Genomic DNA, 7,454 nt, shown 5'->3' with positions numbered 1-7,454 from the left:
CACAGTGACCCTGTAGGTGAACTTCAGTATTATTACCTCCTAGGACGGACCGAGTCACCTGAAATAGGGCCACTGGATGACTTCCGCAGACACAATAAGGGCAGAGAAATAATTTTCACCACCCTTACTGCCATGAGGCAGGCCCTAATAGCAGGTCTAGCTCATCTTCACTCCTTGTCTTCCACCAGCAGCACTCTAGGCATCTGTTAGCCCTTTTAAGCTCCCTCAATTCTTCCATATACCATGGAGAACTGCAAGAGCCATGGGCATGGAGAGGCTGCTCAGGTGCAATCCGATCCAAAACTGAAGCCACTCTATTATTCCAAATAGCCACCAATGCTTCAGTCAAACCAAGGAGTAAACTTTCTGGAACAACCCCAAGCTCCCTCTGGAACCCAACAGGATCCATTAGTCACCTAGGGTGGGCTGTTTGAATAGGCCCAGCCCCCCTGTGGAGAGGGGTGGCACTAGAGAATTGGATTCACACTACGGAGTGATCTGACCATGGCAGGGAAGAAACCAATATCTCCCCCAATTTCAGAGCACCATGCCATTGCTTCGACAAAAAAACCAGTTCAGGTGTATTACCACTGTTATGTGTTGGGCCTTGGATGACCTGAGACAGGCCCAGGGCTGCCATGGTAGCCATGAACTCCTGAGCTATCTCTGACCCAGCACCCAGGGAAGGCATATTAAGGTCCCCCAAGACCATAAGCCTGGGGTACCTCACTGCCAGCCTAATCACAGAGTCAAGAAGCTCAGGTAGGGAGTTTGCTATGCAGCAGGGAGGCTGGTACAACAGCAACAGCCCCAACTGATCCCTATTAATGCCCAACTTAATAAATAATGTCTCACACCCAGTAATCTGAGAAGCAAGCCCCCTGGATGCCTCCCAGGTTTCTCGGATGACCACTGCCACTCCACCTCCCCTACTCTGGGTTCTTGGCTAGTGCCACACCCGGAAACTGGCCGGGCACATCTCAGAGAGGAGAACTCCCTCTCCTGTTCTAGCCAAGTCTCGGTAATACATGCCAGATCAGCCTTTTCATCGACAATTAAGTCGTGGATCAAGGTGGCTTTATTACATACTGATCTGGCATTCAGCAGCAGCAGCCAACAACCCAGGACCTTGAAAGTTTGCCAGCCAGGGCCCGGGAATGAGTTTAAGAAGCCGGAATGAACCACAGGAACAATATACCTATGGCCCGGTCCCCTTGAGCAGCCCACTACTTGTCTCCCGTCATACCTCCCTCTACCTGTCAATACTGAAATTTTAAAACCTGCCCTCATCTATTCAGAGCTCTCCTCTTCTTCTGTCCATATAGGTCCATGTCCTAGCCAGCTGTCCCCCTTCCTCATACAAACAATCCAACCACCACCCAACCTTAATATCTGTCAGGCCCAGCCCAAGACCAACGGTGAAACAGTCCAGTCGAGTAAAGTTCCTTTATTTGTTTACACCTTATGGACAGAATCTTGCCAGACTAAAACTACAGCAATTAGTGGATATACCCTGGGAGATTCTAGGGAGTGGCTATCCTGAACCTCTTTCACTTCCCACGCTCCCCCTGAAGACTGTATTGTCTCTTGTCTCCTTTCCCCTCCCTCCTGATAGCCTTGATCTCTCACATCCCCCTCCTCTTCATAGATATATTCCATCGCATCCTTCTGCCTAGCACTCAGAGCCTCTGAACAGTTAAGAACCCACTTTACACATTCCAATACCACTCTTGCAATACCTCCAGCTAGTCTCCTCTCACTAGACTGCTGTAGTATAACCAACCAGCCCACTGATTAAAAAAACCCACCTGATATTAAATCCAAATCTCCCCCATCCAGTCAGCTCCACAAGGTTTTCTTAAATTACAGGGTCTGCCACCAAGATAATCTGCATGGAGATCCTCAAAATTCCCTCCAGCTCCAATCGAAGCGGAGGCAAAATGGCTACCCAGCTACATGGGGGGGAGGGATTGCAGTCACAGGGGCTCTGGCAGCCACAGCCAACCTCAATATTTCTGCATCCACCACAGCAAACCTCACCTCACCTCCCCGCAGCGACAACAAATGGGCAGTCATCTCCCACGGCTCAGCAGTCCCATTTGCCTTCCTCCACAGCAGTCAGTGAAGGCCTCTTCCTCACTGGCATCGATGTCGGCCTCTCTCCCAATGCCATGCCTCCAGTCTCTGCCAGCCACCCAAAGCGTTTCCTGTGAGGAAACTGACCCGGAGGCCTGGCGATCCAATGCCCCTGCCACCACCGCTGCTGCTCTGATCCAGCCACCACCACCATCACCACCAGCTACTACTGCCACCGGTTCCAATCTCTCTGGGCCACTTCACCAGGTAAAGGAGCAGGCCCTTGGCACCATGTGTACTGTCTTCCTAAGCCACTGGGCTTCTAATGCCATGTGTACTGCCTTTGCCCCGCCCTCCTGGGAAAAGTTGTTACTCATCCAGGCCAAATAATCCACCAGTCCGATTTAGCTTGCTTGGCAGACAATCTTCAAGGACTGCAGAACTTCAGCCACATTAACACACCCCAGACCATCTACAACATACTAAAATCTATCCACAAACAGCCCCCATTCTAATTGTACATCCCGACTCAGCACCAGGATGGAAAAAAAGATTCTTATGATACAAATAGAGACTATTCTAAGGGCTGGGGGCCATGCTTAACATGGACTGGTGAAACAATTGCAGGCAAAGGTCGCAATAGATGGAACAGTGATGAAAAGTGGGCAAGAACATTTCATGTATGTGGGGAAGGCCAAGATTTTCTGCCCCTCCAACTTCATGATTAAACTTGAAAATTTTAATTCCTGTATATGAAGTTTGCAACCTTGATTGTTCCCCAAAACATAATGAGGGCCAGTCATAACTAGAACTTTGGATGGGATGTTACCAGGAAACACCAGGGCTGTAGGCTAGACTGGGAAGTAACACCATCCCCCAAGAAAACAGTGGCAAACTACTTCTGTATGTATGTCAGCAAACATGTCTATGTAGTCACCAGCTCTTAAACTAATTTTTCATTTTAGGATGAATCTATAGTTTTCATGTGGTTTCCTTCTCAAAACAGTGGGAAACAGTGCTCCTGATTTTTGGCAGCTTAGTCTGGAGGGGAATCTGGGACCTGGAAATAAAGGAATTCAGGTGGTTACCCTTTGGTTGATGATGAGAAAAATACAATATAAGAAATTGTGTAAATACAAAAAAAGACAAATAAGCAGGGACAAGACACTGGGTTGTTGAATTCTGCATGTTCTGGTTAAAAAAAAAACTCTCTCAATGGCTACTAGTCATGACAGCTATCTCCTAGCTTAAGGACAAGGAGTAGCCTACCCTTTAAATACCAATTACTAGAGTGCAACAGCAGGAGAGAGCTATTATTCTAATGCTTGTGGACTTCCCAAAGACATGAGATGAGAAACAGGATGCTGGAGTAGGTAGACTTTTGGTCTGATACAGTGAGGCACTCCACCCAGCACATACTGACAGAATAAAATGGGGGGAACGAACTATAATACCACCTTGAGTTTCCTTGGAGGAAAAAAAAAGGGGGCTTTCAATATCATAAGTGCAAAGTTTAATTAAATGGAATGGAGATGAGCTTATAGGGCTGGTACATTCATACAATCATTTACTGAGAACACCCATCTCATTTACTCACCTGTGATTCTACAGATTTCACAGGCATTCCCCATACCAGCCTCAAGGACTAGAACTTTGGGGGGCGGGGGGTTGTTGCGATGAAAGGGATTGCCAGAGTTTTACATTCATCAGAAATGTAGGAGGGGTTCCATGGGGAGAAGGTAAGTAGGCTGGTCTCTTTTACCATACATCTAGTTTTTTCTGGGTGTGGGAACTGTGTTTTGTTGTAATATGGAGACATAAAATATTCTGTCTTGCAATCCTCATCTATACACTGAAGTGGTACAATCCAAACTAGTTATACAATTATGGTAATTATGTGTCTATATTCAATTCTCTAATCTTCCTAGGGCTGATAAGGTAACAGATGGAACAGGATTCAGAGGGGGAGGCACCTGGACTACTTATTGATGCCTTCCTTCTCTGTAAGATAGTCCGTGGCTATAAAACCAACCAAGCCAGCTATAGTGGTTGTCAGATTGTTTTTAAGATAAAGAGTGGCATCTGAAATTGGTCTGCAGTGCAGAGTAACACATGTGACAAAACTATGCCTGTATATATGACCCTGCTTGACTGCATAGGGCCTAGTTGGGGAAAGGAAAAACCTAAGTTGTCTTTATAGATTGGGAGTATTTTTCTAGCCCTGCTTCCAGGTTCCTTGTCACTCATAATATCAGATGAAATGCTTCATGAACCAATCATGCAGCTGCCCTGAAAATCTTCCAGAGGAGCCGTCAAACACCCTATTAACACACTTACTGACACTGGTCACAGATGACTGTCTTTCTAACATGCCAGATTCTGAAAATAAAAAAAAAAGTTTTGTTGGAGGATTTCCTTCAGTATGAAAGCACTAAACAAATGCATTAATGTATAATTTCTATTTTTTTTTTAAATGGAACTACCTGTACAGTATGTGGCCTTAGTTTGGGGAATATACATTCATCATTCATTTATTAAGCCAAAAGATTTACCAGTATTTAGAAATATAACTTAAAGAAATAGTTATGATTAATAGAATAATGTTTGCATGTACACAAAAAAAATCCCCTCTAACCCTTATCGATGATGTGTCTTCCTCAGTCTCGGGTCCTCTACCAGAGGCCTGGGAGTTTGAGGGTTCTGTGCAGTATCTTAGCTGTTCCTAGCACTGCACTCTTCTGGACAGAGAGCTCTGATGTTGTTCCTGGGATCTGTTGGAGCCATTCTCCCAGCTTAGGAGTCACGGCCCCGAGTGCTCCTACTACCTCTGGGACCACTTTGGCCTTTACCTTCCACATCCTCTCTAGTTCCTCCTTCAGGCCCTGGTACTTCTCCAGCTTCTCATACTCCTTCTTCCTGATTTCTGTTATTTGGGATCTGAGGTGGCTGACATTAGGAGCCATCTCTGTCTTCTGGTCCTTGTCTACTACCACAATGTCTAATTGCTTGGCCAATACCTGCTTGTCCATCTGGATCTAGAAGTCCCTCAGGATCTTAGCCCTGTTATTCTCCATGACCCTCTGTGGATCTCCAGTCTGGACTTGGGAGGGTGTAGCCCATACACTGTGCAGATGTTCCTGTACACAATGCCAGCTACTTGGTTGTGCCGTTCAGTGTATGCTGTTCCTGCCTGCATCTTACACCAAGCCACTATATGTTGGGTGGTCTCTGAGGCCTCTCTGGGGTCCTGTCTAATATAGTAGACCCCTGCTTCTAGGGACCTGGTGTTTAGTGCCTGTTCTTGTGTTGCTATGATCAATGCCTCAGTGTCGTCTTTTAGTCCAGCCCTTTCTGGCCACTGGTAGGGTTTCCCAATGTCAGTGACCTCAGCTATCTGTCGATGGTCCATACCATGCAGGGTCTTGTCTTGCCATGGCACTTCCTTGCTTGAACATCCTCCCATGTCTTCTGCTGCCTCAGGCATTCTCTCAGCAGTTCATATTTGGGTGCCATCTTACTGATGTACTCCTAGATGCTCTGGGTTGTGTCCAGGACAGTGGCTTTGACACTCACCAGACCCCTCCCACCCTCTTTCTGGCTGGTGTACAGTCTCTGGGTGTTGGATTTGGGGTGGAAACCACTGTACATTGTGAGGAGCTTCCAGGTCTTCACTTCGGCAGCCCCCATGTCCTCTTTTGGTCAGCAGGTATCGGCAGGGTATCTGATGACTGGCAGGGTATACATATTGATAACGTGGATCTTGTTCCTCCCATTGAACTGGCTCTTCAGGACCTGTCTTATCCTTTGGTGGTACTTGGATATTGCTGTCTTCCTTGCCTCCTCATCATGGTTCCCATGTGGCTGTGGGACATCAAGGTACTTGTAGCTAGTCTATATGTCTTCTCCAGTCCAAATGACATCCCAATGTCCTCACTGTAGATCCATGTCAGTTGGATCAGTAAGTTGATGTCTCATTCATTTTTAGCATACATCTTGATGTCATCCATGTAGAGGAGGTGGCTGGTAATAGTTCCACTCTTGAACTTGTATCCGTATCCAGTCCTTGTGATTATCTGGCTGAGGGGGTTCAAGCCTATGCAGAACAGCAGCTGGGACAATGCATCAACTTGCTATATGCCTCATTTGATGGCCACTTATGTGAGTTGTCTTGTACAGCACCAGGTATTCACAGATCCATGTCTGTGGCATTGAGTTGTAGGCTTTCCTGTAGTCAATCCAGGTCATGTTCAGATTGTTCTGTCTAGGCCTTGAGTCTTGGGTGACTGCTCTATCCATGAGCAACTGGTGTTTTGAGCCTCTGATGTTGTTCCCAGTGCCCTTCTGAGCTGTGGTCATGTACTTGCCCATATGGTCCTGTAGCTTAGTGGCTATGATGCCTGAGAGGACTTTCCATATTTTGGGGAGGCAGGTTATTGGCCGGTAGTTGGACAGTGCTGTTCCCTTGTGGGGGTCTTTTATGTTCAGCACTGTCCTTCCTTGTGTTAGCCAGTCTGGATGAGAGAACCAGACATTTATCTACTTGGCCTCTGCTTTTCTAGTGTATTTCCTTAGCCTGGTAGTCAGTGCTGTGAACCTTTTTTTAGCAGTCTCTAGGGCTTCAGATGGAGTCAGGTCCTTGTACTTTTTCAGTAGCCAAGACTTATCCTTAATCTCCACACCCTTTTGTAGTTCTACCAGCAAACTAACTTCTCTCTGAGTTGCGTTGATCTTAGCCTCTAACCTCATTTTCCAGGAGATGTATGTACTGCTCTTCTTCTAGATCTTGATTGTGTAGCCAAGCATCTCCAGGATTATAGTGACTGTAGCGTATAACAGTTCATTGGTTTGAGTTATGGTAGTAGTAAGGATTGTTGTGAGGGCTCTATTGGCATCTTCTAACATACTATCTGATGGTACTCCTCCACTGAGCCTTGGTAATTGGTAAAGCCTTGGTACAGTCTTGAGGGTTGACTGTAGCTAGTTTATCCATGATCTTATGCCTCATGTCAGCTGCTGTAGTCTGTAATGGAGGGGGTGGCAGTGACGTTCCAGCTTCAGGTGGTGGCCGCACATCCAGTTGTTCTTCTGGGTCTTCTTGAGTCCGGGATGTAATGTGTAGTTGGTCTATCTCAGGTTGTGAGAGCAGCTTCCTCTTCACTTTGTTGAAACATTGGGTAGCTAGCTGTTTCTCAGTTAGTGTGGATGTAGGTCTTCTGTCCATCCATAGTCCCCTCTTATGATTCATATATCCCCTCTCATTAGACCTACTGTTGTAGTAGCATTCCATCAATTCCAGGTTCTCTTGTCTCATCCATGTATGGTTTGTTCCAGTAGCCTACTATTGTCAGATTTTCTCGGTTCCTCAACATCTGGCACGG

The 7,454-nt window shown here is 46.4% G+C and overlaps 1 pseudogene; it reads right to left on the bottom strand.

Annotated features, from left to right (window-relative positions):
- Positions 1-412: 412 nt before the first annotated feature.
- Positions 413-1,290, bottom strand: LOC148214707 (uncharacterized; annotated as a pseudogene).
- Between the last annotated feature and the right edge of the window lie 6,164 nt (positions 1,291-7,454).

This window comes from Python bivittatus, unplaced genomic scaffold (genome assembly GCF_059951505.1).
Source record: "Python bivittatus isolate LINGU-HERP-01145 unplaced genomic scaffold, Pbiv_v1 ctg000580_np1212, whole genome shotgun sequence".
NCBI classification, from domain to species: domain Eukaryota; kingdom Metazoa; phylum Chordata; class Lepidosauria; order Squamata; family Pythonidae; genus Python; species Python bivittatus.
The sequence above is the reverse complement of the archived record's forward strand: the minus strand, read 5'-3'. Positions and strand labels throughout refer to the sequence as shown.